Source organism: Eschrichtius robustus, chromosome X, assembly GCF_028021215.1.
Source record: "Eschrichtius robustus isolate mEscRob2 chromosome X, mEscRob2.pri, whole genome shotgun sequence".
In the NCBI taxonomy this organism is placed as follows: domain Eukaryota; kingdom Metazoa; phylum Chordata; class Mammalia; order Artiodactyla; family Eschrichtiidae; genus Eschrichtius; species Eschrichtius robustus.
The window spans coordinates 47409227-47427849 of NC_090845.1; the positions used below are offsets into that span (position 1 = coordinate 47409227).

The following is an 18623-nucleotide window of genomic DNA, read 5'->3' on the forward strand; positions in this document are numbered from 1 at the left end:
AGAGACGAGCTAACACCTATCCTTCTCAAACTCTTCCAAAATATTGCAGAGGGAGGAACACTCCCAAACTCATTCTACGAGGCCACCATCACCCTGATACCAAAACCAGACAAAGATGTCACAAAGAAAGAAAACTACAGGCCAATATCACTGATGAACATAGATGCAAAAATCCTCAACAAAATACTAGCAAACAGAATCCAACAGCACATTAAAAGGATCATACACCATGATCAAGTGGGGTTTATCCCAGGAATGCAAGGATTATTCAATATACGCAAATCAATCAATGTGATACACCATATTAACAAATTGAAGGAGAAAAACCATATGATCATCTCAATAGATGCAGAGAAAGCTTTCGACAAAATTCAACATCCATTTATGATAAAAGCCCTGCAGAAAGTAGGCATAGAGGGAACTTTCCTCAACATAATAAAGGCCATATATGACAAACCCACAGCCAACATTGTCCTCAATGGTGAAAAACTGAAACCATTTCCACTAAGATCAGGAACAAGACAAGGTTGCCCACTCTCACCACTATTATTCAACATAGTTTTGGAAGTGCTAGCCACAGCAATCAGAGAAGACAAAGAAATAAAAGGAATCCAAATCGGAAAAGAAGAAGTAAAGCTGTCACTATTTGCAGATGACATGATACTATACATAGAGAATCCTAAAGATGCTACCAGAAAACTCCTAGAGCTAATCAATGAATTTGGTAAAGTAGCAGGATACAAAATTAATGCACAGAAATCTCTTGCATTTCTATACACTAATGACGAAAAATCTGAAAGTGAAATTAAGAAAACACTCCCATTTACCATTGCAACAAAAAGAATAAAATATCTAGGAATAAACCTACCTAAGGAGACAAAAGCCCTGTATGCAGAAAATTATAAGACACTGATGAAAGAAATTAAAGATGATACAAATAGATGGAGAGATATACCATGTTCCTGGATTGGAAGAATCAACATTGTGAAAATGACTCTACTACCCAAAGCAATCTACAGATTCAATGCAGTCCCTATCAAACTACCACTGGCATTTTTCACAGAACTAGAACAAAAAATTTCACAATTTGTATGGAAACACAAAAGACCCCGAATAGCCAAAGCAATCTTGAGAACGAAAAATGGAGCTGGGGGAATCAGGCTCCCTGACTTCAGACTATATTACAAAGCTTCAGTAATCAAGACAGTTTGGTACTGGCACAAAAACAGAAATATAGATCAATGGAACAGGATAGAAAGCCCAGAGATAAACCCACACACATATGGTCACCTTATCTTTGATAAAGGTGGCAAGAATATACAGTGGAGAAAAGACAGCCTCTTCAATAAGTGGTGCTGGGAAAATTGGACAGGTACATGTAAAAGTATGAAATTAGAACACTCCCTGACACCATGCACAAAAATAAACTCAAAATGGATTAAAGACCTAAGTGTAAGGGCAGACACTATCAAACTCTTAGAGGAAAACATAGGCAGAACACTCTATGACATACATCACAGCAAGATTCTTTTTGACCCAGCTCCCAGAGAAATGGAAATAAGAACAAAAATAAACAAATGGGACCTAATGAAACTTAAAAGCTTTTGCACAGCAAAGGAAACCATAAACAAGACCAAAAGACAACCATCAGAATGGGAGAAAATATTTGCAAATGAAGCAACTGACAAAGGATTAATCTCCAAGATTTACAAGCAGCTCATGCAGCTCAATAAAAAAAAAACCAACAACCCAATCCAAAAATGGGCAGAAGACCTAAATAGACATTTCTCCAAAGAAGATATACAGATGGCCTACAGACACATGAAAGAATGCTCAACATCATTAATCATTAGAGAAATGCAAATCAAAACTACAATGAGATATCATCTCACACCGGTCAGAATGGCCATCATCAAAAAATCTAGAAAGAATAAATGCTGGAGAGGGTGTGGAGGAAAGGGAACACTCTTGCACTGTTGGTGGGAATGTAAATTGATACAGCCACTATGGAGAACAGTATGGAGGTTCCTGAAAAAACTACAAATAGAACTACTATACGACCCAGCAATCCCAATACTGGGCATATACCCTGAGAAAACCATAGGTCAAAAAGAGTCATGTACCAAAATGTTCATTGCAGCTCTATTTACAATAGCCAGGACATGGAAGCAACCTAAATGTCCATCGACAGATGAATGGATAAAGAAGATGTGGCACATATATACAATGGAATATTACTCAGCCATAAAAAGAAATGAAATGGAGGTATTTGTAATGAGGTGGATGGAGTTAGAGTCTGTCATACAGAGTGAAGTAAGTCAGAAAGAGAAAAACAAATACAGTATGCTAACACATATATACGGAATCTAAGGAAAAAAAAAAAAAAAAAAAAAAAGGCCATGAAGAACCTAGTGGCAAGACGGGAATAAAGACACAGACCTACTAGAGAATGGACTTGAGGATATGGGGAGGGGGTGGGGTGAGATGTGACAGGGTAAGAGAGTGTCATGGACATATATACACTACCAAATGTAAAATAGATAACTAGTGGGAAGCAGCCGCATAGCACAGGGAGATCAGCTCAGTGCTTTTTGACCACCTAGAGGGGTGGGATGGGGAGGGTGGGAGGGAGGGAGATGCAAGAGGGAAGAGAAATGGGAACATATTGTATATGTATAACTGATTCACTTTGTTATAAAGCAGAAGCTAACACACCATTGTAAGGCAATTATACTTCAATAAAGATGTTTAAAAAAAAAAAAAAAAGAAATTCAAATCCACGCTACAATGAGATATCATCTCACACCGGTCAGAATGGCCATCATCAAAACATCTACAAACAATAAATGCTGGAGAGGGTGTGGAGAGAAGGGAACCCTCTTGCACTGTTGGTGGGAATGTAAATTGATACAGCCACTATGGAGAACAGTATGGAGGTTCCTTAAAAAACTAAAAATAGAACTGCCATACGACCCAGCAATCCCACTACTGGGCATATACCCTGAGAAAACCATAATTCAAAAAGAGTCATGTACCAAAATGTTCATTGCAGCTCTATTTACAATAGCCAGGACATGGAAGCAACCTAAATGTCCATCAACAGATGAATGGATAAAGAAGATGTGGCACATATATACAATAGAATATTACTCAGCCATAAAAAGAAACGAAGTTGAGTTATTTGTAATGAGGTGGATGGACATGGAGTCTGTCATAGAGAGTGAAGTAAGTCAGAAAGAGAAAAACTAATATTTTATGCTAACACATATATATGGAATAAAAAAAAAGGTTCTGATGAACCTAAGGACAGGACTGGAATAAAGACACAGATGTAGAGAATGGACCTGAGGACACGGTGAGGAGGAAGAATAAGCTGGGACGAATGAGAGAGTAGCATTGACATATATACACTACCAAATGTAAAATAGATAGCTAGTGGGAAGCAGTTGCATGGCACAGGGAGATCAACTTGGTGGTTTGTGACCACCTAGATGGGTGGGATAAGGAGGGTGTGAGGGAGACGGAAGAGGGAGGGGATAAGGGGATATACATATGCATATAGCTGATTTACTTTGTTATACAACAGAATCTAACCCAACAATGTAAAGCAATTATACTCCAATAAAGATGTTAAAAAAAATAATTTCCAAATCTAGTGTTATGAAGATTTTCCCCTATGTTTTCATATTAGAGTTTTATAGTTTTATTTTTTATGCTTAGGTCATTGATCCATTTTGAGTTAATTTTTATGTAAGGTAAGAGACCCTCTTCATTCTTTTGCATGGGAGTATTGAATTTTCCAAGAACCATTTGTTTAAAAGACTCCCCTTTCCCTATTGAATGGTCTTGGCACACTTGTTGAAAGTGGTTTGACCAAATAGACTCAGGTTTATTTCTGGAGTCTCCATTCTATTCCATTGGTCAATATGTCTGTCTTTATGCCAATATCACACTGATTTGACTATTGTAGCTTTGTAGTAAATTTTGAAATCAGGAATTGTGAGTCATCAAAATTTGGTCTCTTTTAAACATTGTTTTGGCTATTAGGAGTCCCCTGAGATTCCCCATGAATTTTATCATAGATTTTTCTATTTCTGCAAAAAATTGCCATTAGGAGTTTGATAGCAATTGTGTTAAATCTTTAGATCACATTAGGTAGTATTGATAGCTTAATAATATTGTCCTCCAATTCATGAATATGGAAGTCTTTCCATTTTTTGTGTGTGCTTCTTTAATTTCTTTCAGCAATGCTTTGTGTTTTCAGTGTACAAGTTTTTCAGCTCCTTGGTAATTTTTTTTCTTAATATTTTGTTATTTTTGATGCTATATTGTAAATGGGATTGTTTTCTTGATTTCCTTTTTAGATTTTTTTAATTGTTAGTGTATTAGAAACATAACAGTTTTTTGAGGGTTATTTTGTATCCTGCAATTTTGATAAATTCATTGGTTAGTTCTAATAATTTTTTGTGGAATCTTGAGTTTTGTACATATAAGATCATGTTATCAACAAACAGAGATAATTTTACTTCTTCCTTTCTAATTTGGATCCCTTTTTTTTTCTTACAAAGTTGCTCTTGCTAGGAGTTCCAGTACTATATTAAATATAAGTGATGAAAGCAGTCCTCTTGATCTTGTTCCTGATCTTAGGGGGCCAAGCATTCAGTCTTTCATCACTGAGTATGATGGTAGCTGTGGGCTTTTCATATATGACCTTTAAAATGTTGAGGTAGTTTCCTTCTGTTCCTGGTTTGTTGAGTGCATTAATTATGAAGTATTGGTTTACTCAAATGATTTTTCTGTATAATTGATATTATTATGTGGTAATTTTTTCTTCATTCTCTCAATGTGGTGAATTACTTTGATTTATTTTCCTGTATTGAAACATCCTTGCATTCCAGGAATCAATCCTACTTGGTCATGGTGTATAATCATTTTAATGTGCTGTTGAACTCTATTTGCTTGTATATTATTCTGGATTTTTACATTAATATTCATGAGAGATATTGATCTGTCATTTTCTTTTCTTTTAATGTCTTTAGCTGTGGTGTCAGGATATTGCGGGCTTCATATAATGAAGCTGGAAATGTTCCCTTCTCTTCCATTTTTTTGGGCAAGTGTTTGAGGAGGATTCATGTTAATTCTTTAAATGTTTGGTAGAATTCACCAATGAAGCCATTGTTCCTGGGCTTTTCTGTGTTGGGAGATTTTCTATCACTGATTCAATCTCATTGCCAGTTATTGATCTGTTCAGATTTTCTATTTCTTCATGATTCAGTCTTCATAGGTTGTGTATTTTAAATAATTTATCTGTTGCATCGAGATTATCCAGTTTGTTGGTGTACAATTCTTTATAGTATTCTTTTTTTTTAATAAATTTATTTATTTATTTTTGGCTGTGTTGGGTCTTCGTTTCTGTGCGAGGGCTTTCTCTAATTGCGGCGAGCGGGGGCCACTCTTCATCGCGGTGTGCGGGCCTCTCCCTGTCGCGGCCTCTCTTGTTGCAGAGCACAGGCTCCAGACGTGCAGGCTCAGTAGTTGTGGCTCACGGGCCTAGTTGCTCCACGGCATGTGGGATCTTCCCAGACCATGGCTTGAACCCGTGTCCCCTGCATTGGCAGGCAGATTCTCAACCACTGCGCCACCAGGGAAGCCCTATAGTATTCTTTTATAGTACTTTTTATTTCTGCAAAATAGGTTGAAATGTGCCCTCTTTCTTTTCTGATTTTAATTATTTGAGTGCTCTTTTTTTCATAGTCAATCTAGTTAAAAATTTGTCAACTTTGTTGATCTTTCCAGAGAACCAACACTTGGTTCTGTTGATTATCTAGCCATTTCTCTCTTCTCTAATCTTTGTTATTTCCTTCATTCTGCTAGTTTTGGATGTAGTTTGTCCTTATTTTTCTAGTTCCATAAAGTGTAAAGTCAGGCTGTTGATTTGAGATCTTTCCTCTTTTTTAATGGATGCATTTATAGCTATAAATTTCCCTCTTAGCACTACTTTACCTCAACCTGTGTTTTTCTATGCTGTATTTTTGTTTTCATTTGTTTCAAGGTATTTGCTAATTTTCCTTGTGTTCTTCTTTGACCCATTTGTTGTTTAAGTGTGTAGTATTTAATTTCCACATATTTGTGAATTTTTATGTTTTCCTTCTGCTATTGACTTATAGTTTCATTCCATTGTGATTGGAAAAGATAATTTGTATGAGTTTAATCTTTTAAAATTTACTAAGACTTGTTTTGGGGACTAACATATAGTCTATCCTGGAGAACTGTTCCATGTAAACTTCATAAAAATGTGTTTTCTGATGTTGGTGGTGGAATGTTCTGTATATGACTATTAGGTCCAATTGGTCTATAGTTTTATTCAAGGTCTCTGTTTCCTCATTGATTTTTTGCCTGTTTGTACTATCCATTATTGAAAGATGGGTACTTAAATATCCTACTATTATTAAAAAGCTGCCTATTTATCCCTTCAATTCTGTCATTATTTGCCTCATATATTAATAGATCTGGTCTTTGATATATGTATATTTAAAATTGTTATACCTTCTTGGTGAACTGACCCTTTTATCATTACATAATGTACCTCTTTGTCTTTTGTGACAGTTTTTGACATAAAGTATATTTTATCTGATATTAATATAGCCACCCATGCTCTCTTTGCTTTACTACTTGCATGGGATATCTTCTTCAATCATTTTACTTTCAACCTGTGGATATTCTTAGAGCTAAAGTGAATCTCTTGTAGACAGCATATAGTTGAATCTTCTTTTAAAATCCATTCTTCCAATATGTCTTTTGATTGACAAGTTTAATCCATTAACATTTTAAGAATTACTGATAAGGAAGGACTTAGAATTGCCATTTTGTTAATTGTTTTCTGTGCATCTTATAGCTTTTAATGTCTCTGATTTCTGCCTGTATTGCCTTCCTTTATATTTAGTTTATTTTTTTTTTGTAGTGACATACTTTCATTTCCTTCTCATTTCCTTTTGTGTGTATTCTATAGATATTTTTCTTTGTGGTCATTATGGACTTTCTAAGTTTGTCTAACCCAACACTCATTTAATATTTACCCTAAGCATTGGTACTTGAGCATCTTTATCTATCTCCACTTTTTTCCGATAGCCTTGAGTCCTTCTAACATTCTATTTAGTACATGATAAACACTCGGTAAATATTTTTGGAGTGAATGAACACTTAGAAAGGACAGAGTAAGTGTCATTCAGTGACATCATGTCAAGGTAGTCCAATAGGTCCAAGTAGTAATAGGTTAAACTTTTCCAGTGAGATGAGGAATATTTATAATCCTCTGGACAAGACTTTTTCTACCCTGGACTGTTCTTATATGGGCATTTCCAAGGTTTCCTTTAGGCCTAACCAACCAGCCTCCTTCTGGCTGTCATATTCTCTCTGTAACTCCAGTAATACATGTAGCCTGGTCTTGATCTTGCTCTGAGATTAGAGTCAGAATCACCCTTTTTTATATTGTTAATTAAATCATACACTAATTGTACCTAAACTCTATGTGAACCGTTAAATAATTATACAGAAAACAGCTGAATAAAGCATAAAGAGCTACCTAAAAACCCACTGTGAATGACTGGATTTTCCAAAGATGGCCACAATGATATCTTCCACCTCTCATGCTCTTATAAAAGTTACCATCTCTCTGCCTTAAGAGATGAAGTCTAATTCCTCTACTTGAATCTGAAAGGGCTTGTGACTCACTTGTAATTCATAGAGTATGACAGAAGTGATATGACATGACTTTTGAGTCTTGATCATACAAAGTGATGCCACATCTACCTCATTTACTGGAACGGTCTTGTTTGGAGCCTGAATTATGAAATATGAAGCCTGACTACTGTGAAGCCTGTCATGCTGTGAGGGAGCCAAATTACACTGAGACGTAATATGAAGGCACTCTATTTGTCAGTCCTAGTCTTCCAGTGTTCTCAATACAGGTGCCAGCCATGCAAATGAATGAGCCTTCAGATGGTTCCAGCCCCCAGCCATTTGGTTTTTTCCCACTGAGGCTACAGACATCATATGAAACAAGTCATATCCACTATGCTTTTTCTGAATTACTTACTCTGAAACTCCAAGCAAATAATAAAATGTTTTTGTTTTTTTTTTTGTGGACTAAGTTTGGGGTAGTTTGCTATATAGCAAGAGTAACAGAAACATATGACATGTTCCCCACTCAAGTCATAAAACCATCCCTCCTCCATAGACTTAAGCCCTAATCAGATCCTTGTTTAAATTATTTTCTTGCAGTTCATTAGAGTTGTCCAACCATATATACATCTAAACAATACAGTTTAGTATTGCTTGTTTTCAAAAATCTTTTTATACATGCAATCACACTGTGAATATGTCTAATTCCTTAAAGAAAATTTGAATATCTTTGCTCTGATTTTTGTGTTTCACATGTAGAGAAAAATCTTATTTCCTTTCAGTTTTTCTGAGAGTACCTCCTTGTTGCCCTCTAAATGATCTTTATGGAAACAATTGCCTCCTCCTGATTTCTGTCTGGGTTTAGGATTTTAAAATATTGCCATATTAATTACTTTCACCTAGTATCATTGTGCCTTCTGCTCTAAATATTAACCCAGCATGAGATGGTGTAAATATTATGGCTAAATCTCAGCTATCATGGAGATGCTCCTACATTGTGGGATGACTTGATAGGAGGAGGTTTTGAGATTTTAAATCAGTGGAAAAAAGAAAACAAGCAATCATTAACAACTTAGTAAGTACAAAGTACTATGCTACCCTGAAGACAAAACTGTTAGTTGTTAACATTATTTACAGAAGATAAAGTTGAGGAGTACAGAGTTTAAGCAACTTGACATGTCATTTAAGTAGTAGGTAGCAGCGCCTGGATTCAAACACAGGTAGCCTGCCCCAGAGTTTGAATCTGTAAACATTCTGCTATTTCTCCTTTTCAAGAATTTAGAGGATCTGGACACCACCATTTTCTCAAATAATCTGAGACCAAATACATTGAACAGCCAACCATTCCCATAGACAAGCCCTGTTGTATATAAATCAAAATACCTAATCTCATTTTAAAAGTATTTACTAATTTCTGAATACTTAGCACATGTACAAGGTAGGAATTTCAGAACATCAAACATGGCGTACAGTACACAGACATCTCTCTCACCCTTCCGTCTCCTTGTCCCCCTACCCAGAGACAGATTCCAAAACAAAACCAAGCAAAATAACAACATCATTTGAAAAATAAGTACAATGAGGTATGTGACACTAATGAATCTTAAACATACTATATAAAATGCATTAAATAAACAATATAGCTGAAAATAAAGCCTATGTCTAAGTAGCAAAAATGTGAGTGCCTACCTAGAACAAACACAGGGATAAGCAATAGAAAACGTCCTAAAAATGTTTAGGAAACCATTTGGATGTAGTAGTCCTATGTACCAGATGCAACTGCTAAAGAGAATTCTGTTCACAATAGCGCCATAACTGTACAATACATATGAACAATCTGCAAGTGATTTGTGAGAACTGGGTGATGTAAAAGACTACTTGAAAAAGTAGAGCCACTACTTGCTGATTGGACTGGAAAATTATTATCGTTGTATCCAGACAAATTCATGCTCAGGTTTTTTGTTATTATTATTATTATTATGAGCAAGTCCCTTGAAAAATACTGGCAGGGAAGGGGTAGAAGCTTGGAGCAACATCATGGGTTCACCAGTCCAGAAACAGACCTCTTTCACACACTGTCTTTGACAAGCACTGAGGTAGTTCCCTTCTGATTCAGGTGTGTTGTGGGCCCAGTGCCTGCCCCTCCTCAGGAAGAGAGGCAGGGGCTCACTTGGTGGACCCACTTTGGACGGCTTTGTGCTCCTTCATGGCCTCCTCCCCCACATCGCTAATGGTGACCTCTTTGACGACCATGCTGCACACGGTGTCTGTGTCCAGGCAGTGCAGGGTGATGCCGTAAACTCTGGGGGTTAGAGACTGATGTGTGGAAACTCTGCACCCTGCACCTGTTGCAGAAGCTGTGCAGCACTCTGTGTGTGAGGGATCCGTGCCTGGTGATGCTCTCAGAACCCAGGAGGAAGATGAAGCATGATGCTGGGATGAGGAAGTGTCTGGTGCTGATTCCTCCTGCACAGGAATATTACTCAGCCATAAAAAAGAATGAAATATTGCCATTTTCATCAACTTGAATGGACCTAGAGATTATCATACTGAGTAAAGTAAGTCAGAGAGAGAAAGACAAATATTATATGATATCACTTATATGTGGAATCAAAAAAATAATGCAAATGAATTTATTTACAAAGCAGAAATAGACACACAGACTTAGAAAACAAACTTAGGGTCACCAAAGGGGAAAGGAAGGGAAGAATAAATTAGGAGTATAGGATTTACAGATACACACCACTATACATAAAATAGATTAAAAAAACACAAGTATTTATTTTATAGCATGGGGAACTACAATCAATATCTTGTAATAAGTTATAATGGAAAAGAATCTGAAAAAATATGTATATATATGTATAAATGAATCACTTTGCTCTACATCTGAAGCTAACATAATATTGTAAATCAACTATACTTCAATTAAAAAAAAAGAGAAACAACCTTTACTGCTTGAATTTCAGTGGTAATGATTCCGCTGGTGAGATGGCTGGAAGAAGGACCCCAATCATTGTCTTCTTTGAAGAAAGAATTCAGCAAAGAGACCAAGATTGTGAAATAGAGACAACAGTTATTAGAAGCAAAGTACTTATGGAAGAGCACACAGGTGAATTTGGAGTGAGTTGTGTGTAATAGGGGCAGCTTAGGTTGCTCATATGGGGGTAGTTTTCTGGGTTGTCTTTGGCCAGTCATCTCATTTGTGCCTATTTTTGGTCTCAGGGCAGCAGGAAACCAGTTGCAGCTGCTCAGCCTGGGGCCTATCTATCTTCTACCTCAGTAAGGCAATAATTTACTGAGCACCTGCTGGGCACCAGGTACCATGTTGGAGTCTGATGATGTGGAGATGGATAAGGCTTTCCAAAGCACTTACAATCTATTAGGGTCAGTTATAAAAATATATAATTACCAAAATAGCGTGATGTTTGCTCTGACAGGAGTAAGGTCAGGTGGGTCTGAAACACAGAGAAAGACCCACACACACTAATAGGAGCAGTGGATAGGATCAGGAAAGACTTTTTGGAGGATTGATTCTTTTATTATTATATAATGTTTTGTTTTGATCTCTACTAATTTTCTTTGCAATGAAGTCTACATTATGTAATTAATATAGACACTCCTGCTTTTTGTTTTGTTTTGTCTTTATGGCCCAAATAGAAATTTAAGCAACCAGACAAAGGACATGAGGACACGGGGAGGGGGAAGGGTAAACTGGGACAAAGTGAGAGAGTGGCATGTACATATACACACTACCAAATGTAAAATAGATAGTTAGTGGGAAGCAGCCGCATAGCACAGAGAGATCATTTCGGTGCTTTGTGACCACCTAGAGGGGTGGGAGAAAGAGGGTGGGAGGGAGATGCAAGAGGGAGGGGATATGGGGATATATGTATATGTATAGCTGAGTCACTTTGTTATAAAGCAGAAACTAACATACCATTTTAAAGCAATTATACTCCAATAAAGATGTTTAAAAAAATAGTGTTGGATTATTGTAATTCATAGTATAAAAAATCCATGAGTCCATACTGATAGAAGTAATGCCTGAATAAATTAATAAATGGAGAGAGACAAATCTCTTGTGCATTAGAATTCCAAATATTTTATGTAAATACTATGCCCTCAAGGTGGTAGAGCATAAGTCTTCACTCCTTAAGTGTGGACTGCCCATAGTCATTCTTCCCAAAGGGTACAGTATGGAAAGGGGGGGAAGGTAACATTACAGTGGGCAGACCTGACAAACACACTTGTTTTATAATGAATGTTTACATGATATGACATTTTCTATCCTTTTTATGTTTAATTTACCTATACCATTGAAATTGAAATGATTTTCATATAAACATTGTAATGTTAGGTTGCGTGTCTTACTGATACTGCCAATATCTACCTTTTAATTTATTCATTTAGTCAATTTACCTTATTGTAACTATTGGTATGCTAGTGTTTATGTCTGGCAATTTATTTTGTTTTATTTTATTTTTTGTTTCCCTTGTATCTCATTCAACTGTTCCACGTTTCTTGCCTTTCTGCACCTTACTTTGAAAACTATTCCATCTTGACCTTTTTTTAATGCCTTTATATTTATTTTGAAATTGATTTCAGGATTATTGTTGTCCTCTAAGCCCAGAATGTTAACTATTGCAGAAGGTAGGCTAATTCTATTACATCTTTTATAAACTCAATAATACGTGATAAACACTCGTATACTGAACCAGGGATGATGCTGTCATTTTTTTCCTCCCACCCAACACTTTTTATGGCCACATACTAGGTTTCTCCCTCTCCCATATTATGCAACAAGAGATGTCATTTTAAGTGTCAGGTACATAAAAGCAATGTTATATCCTTGAGGTAAAGTAAAAATTGAAAGGATACAGAAAAAAACCCTATACTTTTGAGATATCATACAGTCCTTTCAGAACTTTTGAGACATGCATATAAAAATAAGCAACAATAACATTTGGATAATATGATTTTAAAAGTGGAATTTTATACCTCAATAGAAAATGTACTTGTATCAAACACAAATTAAAAAAATGACCATGTAGAGATCATAAAATAATTCTCAACAATTTTACAGAACTTATATATAAAAGCTATGTTATTGGATCAGACTGCAATGAAATTTGAAATCAATGATAATACATAGCTTAAAAATCCCATGTGTTCTGGGAAATAAAAGAGCACTTCTTTTTCATCTGCCAGTAAATTTGAAAATATACATAAAATGGATAATATTCTTGATTAAAAAATGAACATTCAAAATTGACATAAGTGGAAAACATGAGTAGATCATGAAAAATCAAAACAGTGATAAATGTTCTTTTGCAAAAGTCACCTCACTGAAGTAAGTAGTCCTATAGAGTTTTATCAAATATTCAAAATCCACATAATGACACAATATCTCTCCTGATCATTTTTTTTCTTTTGAATTTATGAATTTTATTTTATTTATTTTTTTACACAGCAGGTTCTGATAAGTTATCCATTTTATACATATTAGTGTATATATGTCAATCCAATCTCCCAATTCATCACTCCACCCCCACCACCACAACTTTCCCCCCTTGGTGGCCATACGTATGCTCTCTACATCTGTGTCTCAATTTCTGCTCTGCAAACCAGTTCATCTGTACATTTTTCTAGGTTCCACGTATATGCGTTAATATACGATATTTGTTTTTCTCTTTCTGACTTACTTCACTCTGTATGACAGTCTCTAGATCATTCCACGTCTCTACAAATGACCCAATTTCGTTCCTTTTTATGCTGAGGAATATTCCATTGTGTATATATACCACATCTTCTTTATCCATTCGTCTGTAGATGGGCATTTAGCTTGCTTCCATGTGCTGGCTATTGTAAATAGTGCTGCAATGAACATTGGGGTGCATGTGTCTTTTTGAATTACGGTTTTCTCTGGGTACATGCCCAGTAGTGGGATTACTGGGTCATATGGTAATTCTATTTTTAGTTCTTTAAGGAACCTCCATATTGTTCTCCATAGTGGCTGTATCAATTTACATTCCCACCAATGGTGCAAGAGGGTCCCTTTTTCTCCAGACCCTCTCCAGCATTTGTTGTTTGTAGATTTTCTGATGATGCCCATTCTAACTGGTGTGAGGTGATATCTCACTGTAGTTTTGATTTGCATTTCTCTGCTAATTAGTGATGTTGAGTAGCTTTTCATGTGCTTCTTGGCAATCTGTATGTCTTCTTTGGAGAAATGTCTATTTAGGTCTTCTGCCCATTTTTGGATTGGGTTGTTTGTTTTTTTAATATTGAGCTGTATGAGCTGTTTATATATTTTGGAGATTAATACTTTGTCCATTGATTCGTTTGCACATATTTTCTCCCATTCTGAGGGTTGTCTTTTCGTCTTGTTTGTACTTTCCTTTGTTGTGCAAAAGCTTTTAAGTTTCATTAGATCCCATTTGTTTATTTTTGTTTTTATTTCCAATACTCTATGAGGTGGATCCAAAAAGTCCTTGCTGTGATTTATGTCAAAGAGTGTTCTTCCTATGTTTTCCTCTAAGAGTTTTATAGTGTCCAGTCTTACATTTAGGTCTCTAATCCATTTTGAGTTTATTTTTGTGTATGGTGTTAGGGAGAGTCCTAATTTCATTCTTTTTCATGTAGCTGTCCAGTTTTCCCAGCACCACTTATTGAAGAGACTATCTTTTCTCCAGTGTATATCCTTGCCTCCTTTGTCATGGATTAGTTGACCATAGGTGCGTAGGTTTATCTCTGGGCTTTCTATCCTGTTCCATTGATCTATATTTCAGTCTTTGTGCCAGTATCATATTGTCTTGGTTACTGTAGCTTCTTAGTATAGTCTGAAGTCAGGGAGTCTGATTCCTCCAGCTCCGTTTTCTTCCCTCAAGACCACTTTGGCTATTCGGGGTCTTTTGTGTTTCCATACAAATTTTAAGATTTTTTGTTCTAGTTCTGTAAAAAATGCCGTTGGTAATTTGATAGGGATTCCATTGAATCTGTAGATTACTTTGGGTAGTAGAGTCATTTTCACAATATTGATTCTTCCAATCCAAGAATATGGTATATCTCTCCATCTGTTTGTATCATCTATAATTTCTTTCATTAGTGTCTTATAGTTTTCTGCATACAGATCTTTTGTCTCCCTAGGTAGGTTTATTCCTAGGTTTTTTATTCTTTTTGTTGCAATGGTAAATGAGAGTGTTTCCTTAATTTCTCTTTCAGATTTTTCATCATTAGTAGGAATGCAAGAGATTTCTGTGCATTAATTTTGTATCCTGCAACTTTACCAAATTCATTGATTAGCTCTAGTAGTTTTCTGGTGGCAGTTTTAGGATTCTCTATGTATAGTAGCATGTCATCTGCAAACAGTGACAGTTTTACTTCTTCTTTTCCAATTTGGATTCCTTTTTCTTCTCTGAAGGCCGTATCTAGGACTTCCAAAACTATGTTGAATAACAGTGGTGAGAGTAGACATCCTTGTCTTGTTCCTGATCTTAGAGTAAAAGCTTTCAGTTTTTCACCATTGAAAATGATGTTTGCATTGGGTTTGTCGTATATGGCCTTTATTATGTTGAGGTAGGTTCCCTCTATGCCCACTTTCTGGAGAGTTTTTATCATAAATGGGTGTGAATTTTGTCAAAAGCTTTTTCTGCGTTTATTGAGATGATTTATGGTTTTTCTTCTTCAATTTGTTAACATGGTGTGTCCCATTGATTGATTTGCATATATTGAAGAATCCTGGCATCCCTGGGATAAATCCCACTTGATCATGCTGTATGATCCTTGTAATATGTTGTTGGATTCTGTTTGCAAGTATTTCGTAGATGATTTTTGCATCTATATTCATCAGTGATATAGGTCTGTAAGTTTTTCTTTTGTAGTATCTTTGTCTGGTTTTGGTATCAGGGTGATGGTGACCTTGTAAAATTAGTTTGGGAGTGTTCCTTCCTCTGCGATTTTTTGGAAGAGTTTGAGAAGGGTGGGTGTTAGCCCTTCTCTAAATGTTTGATGGAATTCACCTGTGAAGCCATCTAGTCCTGGACTTCTGTTTTTTGGAATATTTTTAATCACTGTTTCAATTTTATTACTTGTGTTTGGTCTGTTCATATTTTCGATTTCTTTCTGGTTCAGTCTTGGAAGCCTATACCTTTCTAAGAATTTGTCCATTTCTTCCAGGTTGTCCATTTTATTGGCATAGGGTTTCTTGTAGTAGTCTCTTAGGATGCTTTGTATTTCTGCTGTGTCTGTTGGAACTTCTCCTTTTTCATTTCTAATTTTATTGATTTGAGTCCTCTCCCTCTTTTTCTTGATGAGTCTGGCTAATGGTTTATCAATTTTATTTATCTTCTCAAAGAACCAACTTTTAGTTTTACTGATCTTTGCTATTGTTTTCTTTGTTTCTATTTCATTTATTTCTGCTCTGATCTTTATGATTTCTTTCCTTCTACTAACTTTGGGTTTTGTTTGTTCTTCTTTCTCTAGTTTCTTTAGGTGTAAGGTTAGATTGTTTATTTGAGACTTTTCTTGTTTCTTGACGTAGGATTGTATTGCTATAAACTTCCCTCTTAGAACTGCTTTTGCTGCATCCCATAGGTTTTGGATCGTCGTGTTTTCATTTTCATTCATCTCTAGGTATTTTTTGATTTCCTCTTTGATATCTTCAGTGATCTCTTGTTTATTTAATAACGTATTGTTTAGCTTCCAAAGGTGCTTGATATGATTTCAATTTTCTTAAATTTACTGAGGCTTGATTTGTGACCCATGATGTGATCTATCCTGGAGAATGTTCCGTGCACACTTGAGAAGAAAGTGTAATCTGCTGTTTTTGGATGGAACGTCCTATAAATATCAATTAAACCTACCTGGTCTATTGTGTCATTTAAAGCTTGTGTTTCCTTATTAATTTTCTGTTTGGATGATCTGTCCATTGGTGTAAGTGAGGTGTTAAAGTCCCCCACTATTATTGTGTTACTGTTGATTTCCTCTTTTATAGCTGTTAGCAGTTGCCTTATGTATTGAGGTGCTCCTATGTTGGGTGCATATATATTTATAATTGTTATATCTTCTTCTTGGGTTGATCCCTTGATCATTATGTAGTGTCCTTCCTTGTCTCTTGTAACATTCTTTATTTTAAAGTCTATTTTATCTGATATGAGTATTGCTACTCCAGCTTTCTTTTGATCTGCATTTGCATGGAATATCTTTTTCCATCCACTCACTTTCAGTCTGTATGTGTCCCTAGGTCTGAAGTGGGTCTCTTGTAGACAGCATATATATGGGTCTTGTTTTTGTATCCATTCAGCCAGTCTATTTTTGTTGGTTGGAGCATTTTATCCATTTACATTTAAGGTAGTTATTAATATGTGTGTTCCTATTACCATTTTCTTAATTGTTTTGGGTTTGTTTTTGTAGGTCCTTTTCTTCTCTTGTGTTTCCCACTTAGAGAAGTTCTTTTAGCGTTTGTTGTAGAGCTGGTTTGGTGGTGCTGAATTCTCTTAGCTTTTGCTTATCTGTAAAGCTTTTGATTTCTCCATCAAATCTGAATGACAGAGACTCTGCCCTCTTCTCGCCTGGCTGACGAGAACGCCACCCAGCCGCGCTGTTCAGAATCCATTGGGAAGAGTATGAACTTTAGAACGTGAGGTCGGACCTCTTCAGAATTGAACTCAATTTTGTTTTATTGACATGGGTGACACCAGGAGGACACTTTTGGGGGCCTGACAATTTCGGCTCACCCTGGCTTCAGCGAAAGGATGGCGGAGGCTTTGGGAGATTGGTAAAGGAACTGGGCAGCCCATGAGCCAGGAGGCGAGACCCGGAAAGATCCAGGTAGTGAGGACCGCCAACAAAATGGATAACGATGCATCTCTGAGTTTCTGAAGTGGGCTAGGGGCCCTGTGAGCCACTCGCGAGACCATGAGCTGCTGGTGAGAACCGGAAACACCCACCGCCCCACCTCTCCTCCCCCTCTGCTTGTGAGGCAAACCTTAGGTGATTCTTCATCAGCCAAGATTCCACGGGCTCTCCTCTGGGATCAGCACAGGATACCAGCTGCCCCAGCAATCTGGGTACATTTGAGCATAAACAAAATTGCTTTAAGAATGGCCATCATGCTGACGTGTAAACATGTCGACTGAAAAAAAAAAAAGCACTGCCTAAAAGTTGAGAGTTATGTTTCATTTGGCAGACAAAACTGAGGACTTAAGCCCAGGACACAGCATCTCACAGAGCTCTGAGAGACTGCTCTGAAGAGGTCAGGGAGGAGCCAGGGTACAAGGAGTTTTTGCAACAAAGCCAAGCCGTGTGGATGAAAGGCTCTTGGTGCTCCAGCCAGGCATCAGGGCTGTGCCTCTGAGGTGGGAGAGCCAACTTCAGGACACTGGTCCACAAGAGACCTCCCAGCTCCATGTAATACCAAACGGCGAAAATCTCTCAGAGATCTCCATCTCAACATCAAGACCCAGCTTCACTCAACGACCAGCAAGCTACAGTGCCGGACACCCTATGCCAAACAACTAGCAAGACAGGAACACAGCCCCATCCATTAGCAGAGAGGCTGCCTAAAATCATAATAAGGCCACGGACACCCCAAAATACACCACCAGACATGGACGTGCCCACCAGAAAGACAAGATCCAGCCTCATCCACCAGAACACAGGCACTAGTTCCCTCCACCAGGAAGCCTACACAACCCACTGAACCAACCATAGCCACTGGGGACAGATACCAAAAACAATGGGAACTACGAACCTGCAGCCAGTGAAAAGGAGACCCCAAACACAGTAAGATAAGCAAAATGAGATGACAGAAAAACACACAGCAGATGAAGGAGCAGGGTCAAAACACACCAGACTTAACAAATGAAGAGGAAATAGGTAGTCTACCTGAAAAAGAATTCAGAATAATGATAGTAAGGATGATCCAAAATCTTGGAAATAGA

General features: G+C 36.9%; 1 pseudogene; it reads right to left on the reverse strand.

The window, feature by feature from the left end:
* Nucleotides 1-17600, reverse strand: part of LOC137756308 (centromere protein V-like protein 3) — a 100589-nt pseudogene extending 82989 nt beyond the window's left edge.
* Between the last annotated feature and the right edge of the window lie 1023 nt (nucleotides 17601-18623).